This window comes from Thermobia domestica, chromosome 8 (genome assembly GCF_964235325.1).
Source record: "Thermobia domestica chromosome 8, izTheDome1.hap1.1, whole genome shotgun sequence".
NCBI lineage: Eukaryota > Metazoa > Arthropoda > Insecta > Zygentoma > Lepismatidae > Thermobia > Thermobia domestica.
This window is the reverse complement of record NC_137461.1, coordinates 51,437,618-51,453,143: the sequence shown is the minus strand read 5'-3', so window position 1 is coordinate 51,453,143 and position 15,526 is coordinate 51,437,618. Positions and strand designations below refer to the sequence as shown.

The following is a 15,526-nucleotide window of genomic DNA, read 5'->3' as shown; positions in this document are numbered from 1 at the left end:
AGTGGCATGTAAATATAATTGGAAAAAAGACGAATATTAGTGTCGAATATTAGTATGGGCGAGATAGGAAGAGGGATAAAACATCCAAATTAACCGTTGAATCCACAGTTTTTGGAGTGATGTGAAAAAGGTTAATTCCTTTTGAAATGATTTTTTGGAACAGTTAAGGTGGGTTCTTATAAGAACTTGATTTAAGGGCTTGTTTTAAGGAGGTAGAGTGTTTTAAAATTTAAGGCATAGGTAGTAACACATGAAATTTTATGGATTTTTATCTTTACGGTTTCATTGAAATGCATACTTAAGGGGGAAGGGGATTAAAATATTTTTCATAAACTTAATTTTCCTGTGCGAGGAACAAGCATTTCAGCTACTTTTTAAACAAAGGTACAAAACCTCAAGGATAAATTCAATTCCTCTATTTAAACGTTGGCTGGCGTATTATTTTGTCTTTCGGCTTCAATATGGATCCCTCTTGGAGCAAAAATAGAGGACAAGTCAAAATGATGAACCTAATTTCAGAAATTTATTTTGTGAAGTATTTTATTGTAAGATATGAGCTTGGAAAGGTTAACTTTCATAGTTTAGTTTCTCGGCAGTGTTTCCACTTTCTACTGCTAAGTGTTAGAGCCTAATATACTCAATATAATACAAAGTTTCCCATTTTTCTTTTGGTTGTTTGTCATAACTGAAAGCAGATAATGTAATGCAACTTAGCATAATCATACATAACGTTATTCTACAACAGCAAATATAAACCTGGAGAATTTTGAGTGTTGCCAGAATAACATTTCCCCAAAATCTAAGTTAAGACAACGACTAGAGGAACGAACTCAACTGCATTTGATTACGTATCATGTTGTTTTAGTACCCTGTGAAGTACGTTTTAAATAACATTATTATTTGATTTTAAAATACTGCATGTTAAAACTATTTGGTTTATTAAAAAACTAAATACAACTATTATTTAAAAAAGTACTTCACAGGATTCCAAGACAACATGATACATAATCAAATACAGTTGAGTTCGTCCCTCTAGTTGCTGCCTTAATTTAGATTTTAGGGGAAATGTTATTCTGGCAACACTGCAATGTCTATAGATAGCAACACTGAAAATTCTTCAGGTTCATATCTTCTGTTGTAGGGTTGCATTTCATTGTCTCTTTTCACTTTTGAAAAGCAAGCAAAATAAAAATGGTAAATTTTATTTTAGTTTTAGTACGTCAGGCTGTTAAGAAAAATGGCGTTGACTGGAGAACAGAAATCTTTCTGTGTGCGTGATTAGCATGTAAAAAAGCAAGTGTGTGGTAAGTGTAATGGCATTTCCGTATCAAATATCAGAGAAATCCACCTTACAGGGAAGGCCATTCGTAAGTGGTCATATGAACATTTCAGAGATGTGGGCTGCATCTGTAAATGAAACTCGACTGGTCGTCCGTCAGCTGATATCCACCGCAACATGCTAAAAAATGGTTTAGCAGGAGATAGATTATCGGCTTGAAATGTGCCGTGTTACGCTTGAAGAAAACTTTTAACAAGTTTACCTTTTTTAGCACATGTTTATTAGATGTCACATTAGAAAGTTGTGAAATTAGGTCCATCATTTTGACGTGTCCTGTAGTACAGGAAAAATATAATGATTTCTGAAAACGATTCGATTTCCTATGTATGAGTTTCATTTCCACCATCTAATGATTTTATCACTTCAGAGCAGTGTTGCCAGACGAGTCACTTGGAAAAGCAGAAGATTCGAAGAAAGAAAAAAAAAACAGGAGAAAGCAGTAGACACATACAGTGGTGGCGTTTGAATGTGAATCCGGGGGGAAGGGGGGCAATCAAATTTGCCATTATTAAGGGAGCAGTAGTCAAAACAAGCAGTCCAAAATTCATTTCCGATGAACTACGTCGAGCAAACGAAAGGGGAAAGTCCCGATTTATATTAATATTATTTGATACACACATGTTTGAAGTAAAACGTAGTGAAAGAGCAAAGTGGAGTGGGAAAATGTCTTTTCATGCACGTAGCGATAACGTAGCTATATGGTGTAGTCACACGTGATCGTGGCGTAAGACGATTTCTTGCTGACGATCGTGGAGAAATGATCTAAGCCACTCTTCCAACCCAAGTCCCAATCTAAACAACACTTATTTGTAAATCTTACAGAAAGTCATAAAAACGCTAACCATAATGCATATAGAAGATGATGTGCAGTTGTAATCTTTGGATTCATATTATATACAGTAAAGCTCTACAACTATATGCTCTACAGAGCTTTGTGTATTATAACAGAGAAATTTCGTCTTTTTATGTGAGGAAACATTGAAAATTCAATATTAATAATAATATATTTCTTCAACTTCTCGAAGTAAGGAAAAAGCAGCAGATTGTTCACTTTTCATTTTCTTTCGCAGTACATCAGTAGAACGTAGAAAAAGCAGATCTCCTGCAAAATCAGTAGATCTGGCAACACTGCTTCAGAGGTCATTATTGGACTCGCAAATATCTAAAAGGATAAAAATAACTAGTGCATTTTTTTCAATTGACTTTGAACGTGTTAAGAATAGGCCCCATATTTGCTTTTATCCCTATAGTATATCGTTAAGTGCTTGGTTTCACAATGTTAAACGGCATTTTGCTCAAAATAAAAAAGAAATGTAAACATATATAGATTTGTGAAAATACTAGATAGGGAAAACTTTTAAATCCCTCTGTACAAACGAAGTAACATACATTAAAAAGTTTTACGCTTGAGCGGCCCTCTATTGGTAAATTCTATAAACATATTCTACAGTGTAGAAGTGACTTTTTTAGATTACCTTTTTTCCCTCTTTCTTTCAGTAGGCGTGTTCACTGCAGCGTGCACAAGGCAATATAACGTACAGAATAGTCTTTCGGAGAGGGAACAGAACGTAAAGAGCGATAAAGAGAAAAAGAAATACGCAAAAAGGAAAAAAAAAATAACACAAGGTTCTATTTGCTCACGAGAGCAAACGTAATAACATACATTCTGTCTGTAATATGAGTTATTACTATGTCTTTGTAAAAATATGGAACCATATTAACCAACGATGCACCCTTTGACCTTCACATTGCTCGACCTTCAAGTCCAATGTTAAGAGTGGTTAGGAGAGAAAAATAGGCTCTACACAATGAAATGTAGAAGAAAAAAATATTTTATTGCGCCACAGGCAACAATTTATTTCTCTTCAGCCATTATCTGTCCTAATTATACCTCGTTTGGTGTTCCAATTATTACTGAATTTTAGATTTAATTAGACTCACGTCTCGAGCAATATGGTTACCGTGGTTGCTTTTCCTGGAGGACATCTGGGCTTGATCTTCGTATGATAGCATCGTGTCGTGTCGTTTCGTCCCAAGTAGCGTTTCGTCCCAATCACACCACGTGTCGTATCGTTTCGTCCCAAGCAGCATTTCATCCCAATTCCACGAACACGAAACTTAGGTTTCGAGTAACTTTTTGTCCAGTAGTTACACCTTCAAACACACAACACACACACACACACACACATTTATTAAGTTTACATTACGATAAGCGTCACTTTTTAGCATTTAAAAATTAATGTGAAAATCTATACAAAAAGTATAAATTAAACACATGTTCTCTCGGTAGCGGTAACCTTTACAGTAACAGCACTGCGACATTGAGTAATAATAATATAGTGACTAGTGTAGACTTTTGATTAGAGTTCTTCGTTAGTATTCAGAATATCCCGGGTTCGAATCCAGTGGCTTGTTGTCGTTATTGATTATTTACCCTTAGTTCTTCTTTTAGTTTCACCATTCAATTCTGAAATTGTAGGTCATTTATGAATTCCTTCCACTTCATTTCCTGTTAGTATTATTATCAATATTATTTGTTCATTTATACAAGGTGTATCAAGAATGACTTTACAATTTAAAAACTCATATTGATTTATTCAGTGATTTTATAGACATGGTTTAATGTCATGTTGTAGCAAAATGCATTAAGTTTTGACTCACGTAGTACACTAGTTCAGAAACAAGCCACTGCAAGCGCTAGCGGCAGTTGAAGTAAAAATGACTGACTTTATTGGTCTCGAGCGTGCTAGCTGTGTGTTTTGGTTTGAAGAATCCAAACCTGCAACAACTGTTCAACGTAATTTTTATTCAAGGTATGGTAAATATCCTCTCAGTAGGCCTACTATTTATCAGTGGCATAAGTATTTTATTGAAACTGGATTGTCGGTAAGATATAAAAACTCTTCAAGTCGTCCCCGTACGTCTGAAGACGTTGTAGAGCAAGTGAGACAAAGCTTTGTGAACAGTCCCACAAAATCAGCTCGGCGGCGTGCTTTTAGATAGCTGGGCGTCCCACACATGACAACTTGGCGTGTGTTGAGAAAACGATTGTATCTCAAACCGTACAAATTACAAATGATGCAAGAATTAAAAGACACTAATAGAATTAGCTTGTAAGGGGTTTGGCAATAAATCGACTTCAGATCGGATATGTGCCGCCAGTGCCGGATTTACGTATAAGCTAAACAAGCTATAGCTTAGGGCCCCCATCTCTTGGGGCCCCAAAAATTGCATGTGTATTTCCAAAATATAAGAAAAACAATGAATAAAATAAAATTTACATATGACAAAGTGCTTCTTATTGTGTACCCCCTATGAGTAAGTAATGGGGCCCCTTCTACTAGCCTGCTTCCTAAAAAAATCACCTGTTTCTTCGTTTCTGTATATGGGGTGCCTACGTTCATCTGGTTACATAAGGGCCCTATTACCTTCAATAGTTTAGGGCCCCACCAAGCCTAAATCCAACTGTGTGTGCCGCATCACCAATGAAAATCATATTGAATCTCTTTAGGTATAAGGTAAAAACCTTGATGTATTTTGCTACAAAAATGACACCAAAACCATGTCTGTAAGCTAAATAAATAAAGAAATCATTATGAATTTTCAAAGTTGTAAAGTACGGTAATTTTTGAAACACCCTGTATTTCTTTCAATGTAAATTAGCTTGTGACGTTCAGTCTGAAAGTCATTGAAACAATAAATAAATTAATATTAGCCAACAAAGTGAAATTAAATTTGTCAAATATGAATCGAAACTCCATTTTAAAATATCTAAATGTCTGAAGAGATTATGGAAGATTTTAAATCGCTCCGGGTTGCAGCTTGAACTTAGAGAAGTTTTGTAATGAGATTTCGAATAATATCTATCTATCTATCTATCTATCTATCTATCTATCTATCTATCTATCTATCTATCTATCTATCTATCTATCTATCTATCTATATCTATATCTATATATCTATATATATATATATATATATATATATATATATATATATATATATATATATATATATATATATATATATATATATATATATATAATTAATTTACAACTTGTTCGTAGACTTTTGCAATCATTACAAACAAGTGCTTGCAGAATTTTTACAAATAAGAAATGAATATATAAATAAATTATTTACATGACATAATCGTTGATGAGTCACTGAATTTTCAAGGACTAAGGTTTACAATGCCACGTAGTTCATTTAAAACTCTTGTGTTCTTAAACGTGACATAAAACTAAGTAAATAACGGAACTTGTTCGCAGTTTGACGTCGCGTTTTCACCATCAAGTTTATATGAAACCTAACGAACCATGCAATCCGAAGGAAGTACATGAACTGTCACTGGGAATCGAACTCAGCTCTTCACTAACGTTTGGAACTTACCCCAAAATGTAATAAATGTCATATTTTGATTAGTTTCAAATCAAGTAAGATACCTGGCAAGGAGCAGGTTTACTTTATGCCTGGCAAAAATTGATAATTTTAATATTAACTCTTGTAATACAAGTCTTGTTTCCAGTAGTCTGTTCCCCTGATTTTCTCTTTTGTCTGGCGATAAAAATGGTTGACCTTTTAGTAGAATTTAATATAATTGAGATATTAGTGAAATCTGCTGAAAGAAAATGAAATATAATTTTGACGCGATATTTAAACTATTTTTATTAGCAATAATAAATCAATTTCATGCATTTTAAAGTAATTTAAAAAGTTCGTTACTGAATTCTCTATGTCTGTCTGTCTGTATGTCTGTCTGTTTTTTGCAGTATTTTCAATTTTGAACCCTACATTCGATAAAGCATTAAAAAGGATCTGAAAAAGTTATTAAAATTTTCGCATCACTCTTTCCGTTCCCGAAATATTGGCCAAAAAATGTCCGATTTCCAGTGATTTAAGGAGCCATATCTCGGGAACCGTAAGTCATAGAGAGATGATATTGGTGTTAGTCAATACTTAAGAGGATGGTGAATAATTTGTTACCAAATAGTAACCGATGGCCATGCCAGTAGAGGTATCGGCATCTGTAGCCCACTTTTAATTACTGTGTCGCCTTTTTCATTTAGTTTGAGTACTTACACACTAGGTACTTTATGTATTATCTGTCAGGAAAGTAAATGTACACCTGTTTTTCGAATCTGGCATTCCTGCTCTCCATCCGTGGAGAGTATGAGAATTAAATCAATCAAATGTTTAATGAGAGGCAAAAAGAAAAGTTTAATCTGAATAAAACATTGCAGAGGGACACAACCTGTGAATACGAAGAGTGCATAGTGTAAATAAAGGATGAAACCGAAAGAGAAAGCCAGAAACAGCTGTTAAACTTAGAAAAAAGAGTAAAAATTGTTGAAGTGGGAACATAAAACACAAATACAACAAATACGCCGAAAACTAAACGTTCACGATGCCATGATCTTGGTGTAGTGGTTAATGTGCTGGCTTACAAATGCAAAGGTCGCCAATTCGAATCTTCGGTGAGGACATTTTTAAAATTTTTTGTTTATAATACATGCAGCTCATGAGAGATGGTAAAAGAGGTCGTATTTAGTCTTTCGTAGCAATTATTATTGGTAAGGTTTAGTACTGATAATACTTTTTGTCTTTGCGTATTGCTTTTATTCTTTTCTTCATTTCAAAAGAGAAGAATATCCGAACAAATGCCACCAAAATTCCTCATATTTTGAATGTAAACGCCATTTGCAATTAGTAAAGAATAAAAATTGAACGTTCCGATGTAGCTGCAAAAAGTAAAAAGAAAAACATGGAAGTAAACCATACTCATGGTTATTAAAAATACAATTTCTACATGCTTTACACCTCCCGACCACGTTTCTACGTTAGCAAGTAAGAGGTTTGTGTTTAGGTCAGGCTGGTCAATACGTTTTGCAAAGGGGCCCGGTTTAGCTCTGACGCACCACAGGTGCGAGAAGGGGGCAAAACACTTTTTCTCTCTCCATCTGTGTGTCTGTTTATCTATCTATCTGTATAAATATAACGCTATTTGTGAATGCCGTAACCACCCTAATTTTCAGCGGGTTGAGATGAAACTTGGCACAAACATTAATTGTTGAAATATCTTTAGTTCGTTAACCAGAATAATCAGACGAAAATGTTCAAAATGGCGGCCCTTTAAACTCTTAAAAACTTCCAAGGGAACCAAATTTCGCCCATAAATAGGTATTCAGAAAGTTTGAATAACTTTTCCTCTTTTACTGAAATATTTGAGTGCAGAGACTTATTCAAATATTGGACCCGATTAATCGCATAAGGAATGTTCACGCCCTTTTCGCTACGGTCAGGCTTTTTTTATTTTATTTTTTTATTTTATTTTATTTTATTTTATTTTTTTTTTTGCAGGAGGGTGTTATTTTCGGTATACGGACAAAATCTCGCGGCCGAAACATCGCCGCCCAAAATCTCGCCGGCCAAAACCTCGCGGGACAAAATCTCGCCGGGCCAAAACCTCGCGTGGCCAAAACCTCGCAGGCCAAAACCTCGCGGGACAAAATCTCGCCGGGCCGAAACCTCGCGTGGCCAAAACCTCGCCGCCCAAAACCTCGCGGGACAAAATCTCGCCGGGCCAAAACCTCGCGTGGCCAAAACCTCGCCGCCCAAAACCTCGCCGCCCAAAACCTCGCGGGACAAAATCTCGCCGGACCAAAACCTCGCCGCCCAAAATCTCGCCGTGCCAAAACCTCGCCGCGAATGAAACTTTTCTTTAAAATTTACCCAATGTGTTTCCTAATATGCAATTCCACATTACAAATAATAATAATAATAATAATAATAATAATAATAATAATAATAATAATAATAATAATAATAATAATAATAATAACATACAAAACATCGTGTGCGTGGGCTTTCTCGGGTTATTCCCGTTTCCTCCCACTTTCTTTATTCGATCATTTCCTTCATCCTGGTCATCTACGTCTTCTTTAACCTATAGGACATAATCAAGGGACGTCGTAAAAACTCATATATTGTTTCATATTTTCATAAATATTATTAGATTTTTGTTAAAATTTTAAGTTTTTGGATGTTCCAAAGTTCACGAAACTAACCTCGTTAGTTGTCATTACTTTTCTTATGCAGACTTTCTTTCCCTATAACCAGTTTAAAAACATCCTGTCGCCCTACCTTCACATTGAAATCCTCTAATACAGAAATAGAATTTTCATATGGTATCGCGGGACTTGGTCAAATACCCGTGATACTTCTTCTGAAACAGCGTCTTTTATACCGTCATCCTTATCATCTGTTGGAACATTTACATTTTGGTCAGGCGAGATTTTGGGTATGGCGATATTTTGGGGTGCGAGGTTTTGGCCCGCGAGGTTTTGGGTGGCGAGGTTTTGGCCAGGCGAGGTTTTGGCCCCGCGAGATTTTGGCCCGCGACGTTTTGGGCGGCGAGGTTTTGGCCAGGCGGGGTTTTGGCCCGGCGAGATTTTGTCCCGCGAGGTTTTCGGCGGCGAGGTTTTGGCTAGGCGAAGTTTCGGCCTGGCGAGATTTTGGGCCGCGAGGTTTTGGGAGGCGAGGTTTTGGCCAGGCGAGGTTTTGGTCCGCGAGGTTGTCGCCGCGAGGTTCTGGCCGCGAGGTTCTGTACCCAAACCGTTATTTTCGTATCGGAACAAGATGATTGCTAGTGATGATATGAAATTACACATTGAAAGTGAAGTAACTTGTGAAACGTGTTATTTGATAGAATAATATAATAAATGTGCTTTCCTCTAACACAGAGAGAGCGTGAATGGCGAGGAGTGTTATTTGATTTGCTTTTTAGTAACACATTGCATTGCAAATAAAGGTAGGCAACATTAGTGGTATTTAAAACAATAATAATAATAATAATAATAATAATAATAATAATAATAATAATAATAATAATAATAATAATAATAATAATAATAATAAAAATAGGTGTTGTCTGTGACAAGGCAATATCTTCCTCAATTCTTCTTCAAACGTAATGATTGTAACGCCATATCTCCCTCACAAACAAAATATTAGCAATTTATATCGAGAGAACGGGAAACTGTTGAGTGATGGGAGCAACGTTGGACAGTATGCACTCATAGTACTCAGAGTCATTGCCGTGGGTAGTCATGGAGCCAAGCAGAGCCCTCTTTAGGCAAAATGTCGATAACTTATATCGAGAGAACAGGAGGTGATAGTGAGACGGGACCAACGTTGGACACCGTGGACCCATAAGGCGCATCGAAAAAATTAGGGGGGAGGGCGCCAGCCAGCCTTACTTATTTCCACATAATAATATAAAATTATATTGTCGAAATACACACACGAGTTAGCTAGTAATATTTCATATTATTATTATTATTATTATTATTATTATTATTATTATTATTATTATTATTATTATTATTATTATCGACAGCGTCTTTTCATTACGTGTGCATGTTTGACATGAATCCAAAGAGAAGATCCATCATTCGTAGAAAGAATAAGAATAGCCAGTTACTTTAATTGTGAACGACGGCGAAAAATACGAAAAGAGTGACAACCTTAGCGAAAAGAAACAATACTTTCTCTCAAATGGATAAAAAATCAAGCCTAGATAGATTCGAACTCGCATGGAGGGCGCGAACAGCCAGTTCATTGTCCACTTCTTTTTTAACTGACTCACCGAATGTGTTTTAGTAACTTACTTATTGCTAATTTTACTTGCTTCACTCGTTTAACTTGCTTTTTCTAATAACTTATAACGACAGGGACACGACACAGAAACATCGAGGTCAGTTAAAAATCATAGATGCTCTCCCGCCGGGAATCGAACCCGGGACACCATGCACCAAAGGCGCACGTGCTAGCCGGTAGACCAGCGGGCTGGGCACTGCTCACTCTCTGTGTCGTTAGAGATTACGACCACTGTATTGCCAGCTATCACTTCTGTGGGCTGTATACTATAATCACATGTTTCTTCTTTGCTGAAAGAGTTAAACCTACATTCTATGTAATACATGAGGTATTTAGACCTACATGCTCTTCATATAATGTAATAAAAGTGTCATGCTGGGAATAAGAAAAAGAACATTCCTTGGACAAAACGGAAACTATTGGCATCAGAAATATTTATCTACGAGGCATGCGCAGTAGTATATTTCAGAATAGTTACTGTTTATAATTCAGTAAACGAAGAAAGGGGTATAAAAAGCAAATATGTCGAGTCAACGAGATCGACCAGAGTTGACAGAGGCGGAGTAGTAATACAACAACTTCGTTAAATTGATAATTGGTTCTTTATTCTGTAGTAGATCGTATCACAACTTTACGGGAGAGCAGAGAAAGACTTACTAACGCTGTCATATAGTAAGCATTAGTAACACGATCATACAGACACAAATGGATGTAACTGTGAGTACTACAACTTGGATTTAACAAAGCCGTTTAGATATTCAGTGGTTTGCAGGGTTGTATAAGACACGAAAAGTTAAGACACAATACAATTCTTCATACCTCAGCTTCCAGTAACTAGATACATGCAATTTCTGGATAGATACTGAAACTGCTGTCGGATTTTAATACATGACGTATTGCAGGATACAAAATGCTTTGCATTACTTGTTTGTTTGTAGACACTACTAGCTTAGTGTTCTGAAAGGTTGTGGATAAACTAGAGATAGCCAGTTCCGGAATTATTACTTTCCGGACTCCCGAAAGTAAAACCGGAGAAATTCCGGAATTCGGAAAATTCCGATTTTGGAATAATTCCGGAATTCGGAAAATTCCGATTTTGGAATAATTCCGGAATTCGGAAAATTCCGATTTTGGAATAATTCCGGAATTCGGAAAAATTCGGAATTTAGAAATTGCTGATTTCGTTTACATTCCGGAATTCGGAACAATCCGGATTTTTTTCGAAATCCGGAATTTTTCTCAATTCCGAAATTATTTAAATTCCGGATTCTTCCCGAGTTCCGGAATTCTTCTGAATTATGGAGTTTAACTGAATTCCATAATTTTCCGAAATCCGGAAAGTGAAAGTTCCGCTTCCAAAAAATGAATTTATTTTGGTTAATATGAATCATGGTGGAAATAAGTCTTTGACCAGGTAATGGCGACTGCTTTGAAAGAAATAGAGAGTATGAGAATTCAATCTGTCATATTTGTAGTTTTTTGTGGAGAAAATACAAACTTGTGAACCAACGGTTTAAGGAAAACTCAAGTTATTAATGTAAACTTTTCGGACATCATAAAAGAAATACGAAAGACATTTTGAATCGAAGAAATATAACATACAAGTTTGCAAGCGGAGACAAAGAAACCTAACGTAACCAGACTAAAGACGAATCGTTTACCGCGTAGCGATCAAGGTGGAGCTGTTTTCCACGGCGAGTTTTGAGTTGAGTCGAGTTTGATAATGGCTCGCTCGCTCGTTCAGCTCGTTTTAACTCTTTTTTTAAGTAATGGCCTGATTAGACTGGAAAGCGAAAGCCATGAGAAATGTAAGCACTAATATGGAATACTTTTTAGTGCTGCTCACGACAGGGGTGCGTCTCGTCTCGTAATTTTAGTGCATCTCATGGGGCAATTTTTGTGTATCTCGTCTCGTCTAGATAACGAGAAGACAAGGGTTTTTTTATTATTACGAGACAGCCTCAAATGTCGTAATCACCAATATAAGTATATACTGTTCTTAAAATCAAGGCTGAGACCTGCACTGTCGAATTTTTGAGCCCAAGCAGAAGACCAACTCGGGTAGCGATATCAACCGGCTCTGCTCGTATCAACTGAGTGAACAGCTCGAGTCGGCTCGGTTGGGATGAGCCGATGAACCGAGCCGGCTCAGTTGGAACGAGCCATCGACTCAGCTCAATTGAGCCGATGGCTCGAGCTTTCTCGGTTGGGATGGGTCCCCTACTGGGCTCATGTGAACCGGTTCAAGCCAGCTAAGTTGAAATTAGTCCATCGGCAGGTTTCGATTCAGCTCAACTAAGCCGATGGCTCAAATCGGCTCGGTTGGGTGAGCTGTTGGCTGGGTTCACTTCTTGGTTCGGTTTTACTTTCGGGAGTCCGGAAAGTAATTATTCCGGAATTGACTATCCCTAGTTTATACACAACCTTTCGGAACGCTAAGCTAGTAGCTGTCTACAAACAAACAAGTAATGCAAAGCATTTTGTATCCTGCAATACGTCATGTATTAAAATCCGACAGCAGTTTCAGTATCTATCCAGAAATTGCATGTATCTAGTTACTGGAAGCTGAGGTATGAAGAATTGTATTGTGTCTTAACTTTTCGTGTCTTATACAACCCTGCAAACCACTAAATATCTAAACGGCTTTCGTTAAATCCAAGTTGTAGTACTCACAGTTACATCCATTTGTGTCTGTATGATCGTGTTACTAATGCTTACTATATGACAGCGTTAGTAAGTCTTTCTCTGCTCTCCCGTAAAGTTGTGATACGATCTACTACAGAATAAAGAACCAATTATCAATTTAACGAAGTTGTTGTATTACTACTCCGCCTCTGTCAACTCTGGTCGATCTCGTTGACTCGACATATTTGCTTTTTTATACCCCTTTCTTCGTTTACTGAACTAAACAGTAACTATTCTGAAATATACTACTACGCATGCCTCGTAGATAAATATTTCTGATGCCAATAGTTTCCGTTTTGTCCAAGGAATGTTCTTTTTCTTATTCCCAGCATGACACTTTTATTACATTATATGAAGAGCATGTAGGTCTAAATACCTCATGTATTACATAGAATGTAGGTTTAACTCTTCCAGCAAAGAAACATGTGATCATAGTATACAACCCACAGAAGTGATAGCTGGCAATACAGTGGTCGTAATCCCTAACGACACAGAGAGTGAGCAGTACCCTGCCCGCTGGTCTAGTGGCTAGCAAGTGCGACTTTGGTGCATGGTGCCCCCGGTTCGATTCCCGGCGGGAGAGCATCTATGATTTTTAACTGACCTCGATGTTTCTGTGTTCGTGTCCCTGTCGTTATAAGTTATTAGAGAAAGCAAGTTAAACGAGTGAAGCAAGTAAAATTAGCAATAAGTAAGTTACTAAGACACATTCGGTGAGTCAGTTAAAAAAAAAGTGGACAATGAACTGGCTGTTCGCGCTGTCCATGCAAGTTCGAATCTGTCTCACCTTGATTTTTTATCCATTTGAGAGAAAGTATTGTTTCTTTTCGCTAAGGTTGTCACTCTTTTCGTATTTTTCGCCGTCGTTCACAATTAAAGTAACTGGCTATTCTTATTCTTTCTACGAATGATGGATCTTCTCTTTGGCTTCATGTCAAAAATGCACACATAATGAAAAGACGCTGTCGATAATAATAATAATAATAATAATAATAATAATAATAATAATAATAATAATAATAATAATAATAATAATAATAATAATATGAAATATTACTAGCTAACTCGTGTGTGTATTTCGACAATATAATTTTATATTATTATGTGGAAATAAGTAAGGCTGACTGGCGCCCGCCCCCCTAATTTTTTCGATGCGCCTTATGGGTCCACGGTGTCCAACGTTGGTCCCATCTCGCTATCACGTCCTGTTCTCTCGATATAAGTTATCGACATTTTGCCTAAAGAGGGCTCTGCTTGGCTCCATGACTACCCACAACAATGACTCTTCGTTCATTTTTCATTGAAATCGCTTATTTTTCTGAGTACTATGAGTGCATACTGTCCAACGTTGATCCCATCACTCAACAGTTTCCCGTTCTCTCGATATAAATTGCTAATATTTTGTTTGTAAGGGAGATATGGCGTTACAATCATTACGTTTGAAGAAGAATTGAGGAAGATATTGCCTTGCCACAAACAACACCTATTATTATTATTATTATTATTATTATTATTGTTGTTTTACTTACCACTAATGTTGCGTACCTTTATTTGCAATGCAATGTGTTACTAAAAAGCAAATCAAATAACACTCCTCGCCATTCACGCTCTCTCTGTGTTAGAGGAAAGCACATTTATTATATTATTCTATCAAATAACACGTTTCACAAGTTACTTCACTTTCAGTGTGTAATTTCATATCATCACTAGCAATCATCTTGTTCCGATACGAAAATAACACCCTCCTGCAATAATAATAATAATAATAATAATAAAAGCCTGACCGTAGCGAAAAGGGCGTGAACATTCCTTATGCGATTAATCGGGTCCAATATTTGAATAAGTCTCTGCACACAAATATTTCAGTAAAAGAGGAAAAGTTATTCAAACTTTCTGAATACCTATTTATGGGCGAAATTTGGTTCCCTTGGAAGTTTTTAAGAGTTTAAAGGGCCGCCATTTTGAACATTTTCGTCTGATTTTTCTGGTTAACGAACTGAAGATATTTCAACAATTAATGTTTGTGCCAAGTTTCATCTCAATCCGCTGAAAATTAGGGTGGTTACGGCATTCACAAATAGCGTTATATATATACAGATAGATAGATAAACAGACACACAGATGGAGAGAGAAAAAGTGTTTTGCCCCCTTCTCGCACCTGTGGTGCGTCAGAGCTAAACCGGGCCCCTTTGCAAAACGTATTGACCAGCCTGACCTAAACACAAACCTCTTACTTGCTAACGTAGAAACGTGGTCGGGAGGTGTAAAGCATGTAGAAATTGTATTTTTAATAACCATGAGTATGGTTTACTTCCATGTTTTTCTTTTTACTTTTTGCAGCTACATCGGAACGTTCAATTTTTATTCTTTACTAATTGCAAATGGCGTTTACATTCAAAATATGAGGAATTTTGGTGGCATTTGTTCGGATATTCTTCTCTTTTGAAATGAAGAAAAGAATAAAAGCAATACGCAAAGACAAAAAGTATTATCAGTACTAAACCTTACCAATAATAATTGCTACGAAAGACTAAATACGACCTCTTTTACCATCTCTCATGAGCTGCATGTATTATAAACAAAAAATTTTAAAAATGTCCTCACCGAAGATTCGAACTGGCGACCCTTGCATTTGTAAGCCAGCACATTAACCACTACACCAAGAACATGGCATGGTGAACGTTTAGTTTTCGGCGTATTTGTTGTATTTGTGTTTTATGTTCCCACTTCAACAATTTTTACTCTTTTTTCTAAGTTTAACAGCTGTTTCTGGCTTTCTCTTTCGGTTTCGTCCTTTATTTACACTATGCAATCTTCGTATTCACAGGTTGTGTCCCTCTGCAA

General features: G+C 36.6%; 1 protein-coding gene across 1 annotated transcript in view; it reads left to right on the top strand.

Annotated features, from left to right (window-relative positions):
• Positions 1–4,062: 4,062 nt before the first annotated feature.
• Positions 4,063–15,526, top strand: part of LOC145691727 (uncharacterized) — a 120,873-nt gene continuing 109,409 nt past the window's right edge. Inside the window, exon 1 of the mRNA XM_081767058.1 lies at positions 4,063–4,152. The gene's annotated coding sequence lies outside the window, so the exon portion shown is untranslated. The remainder of the gene's footprint in view (positions 4,153–15,526) is intronic.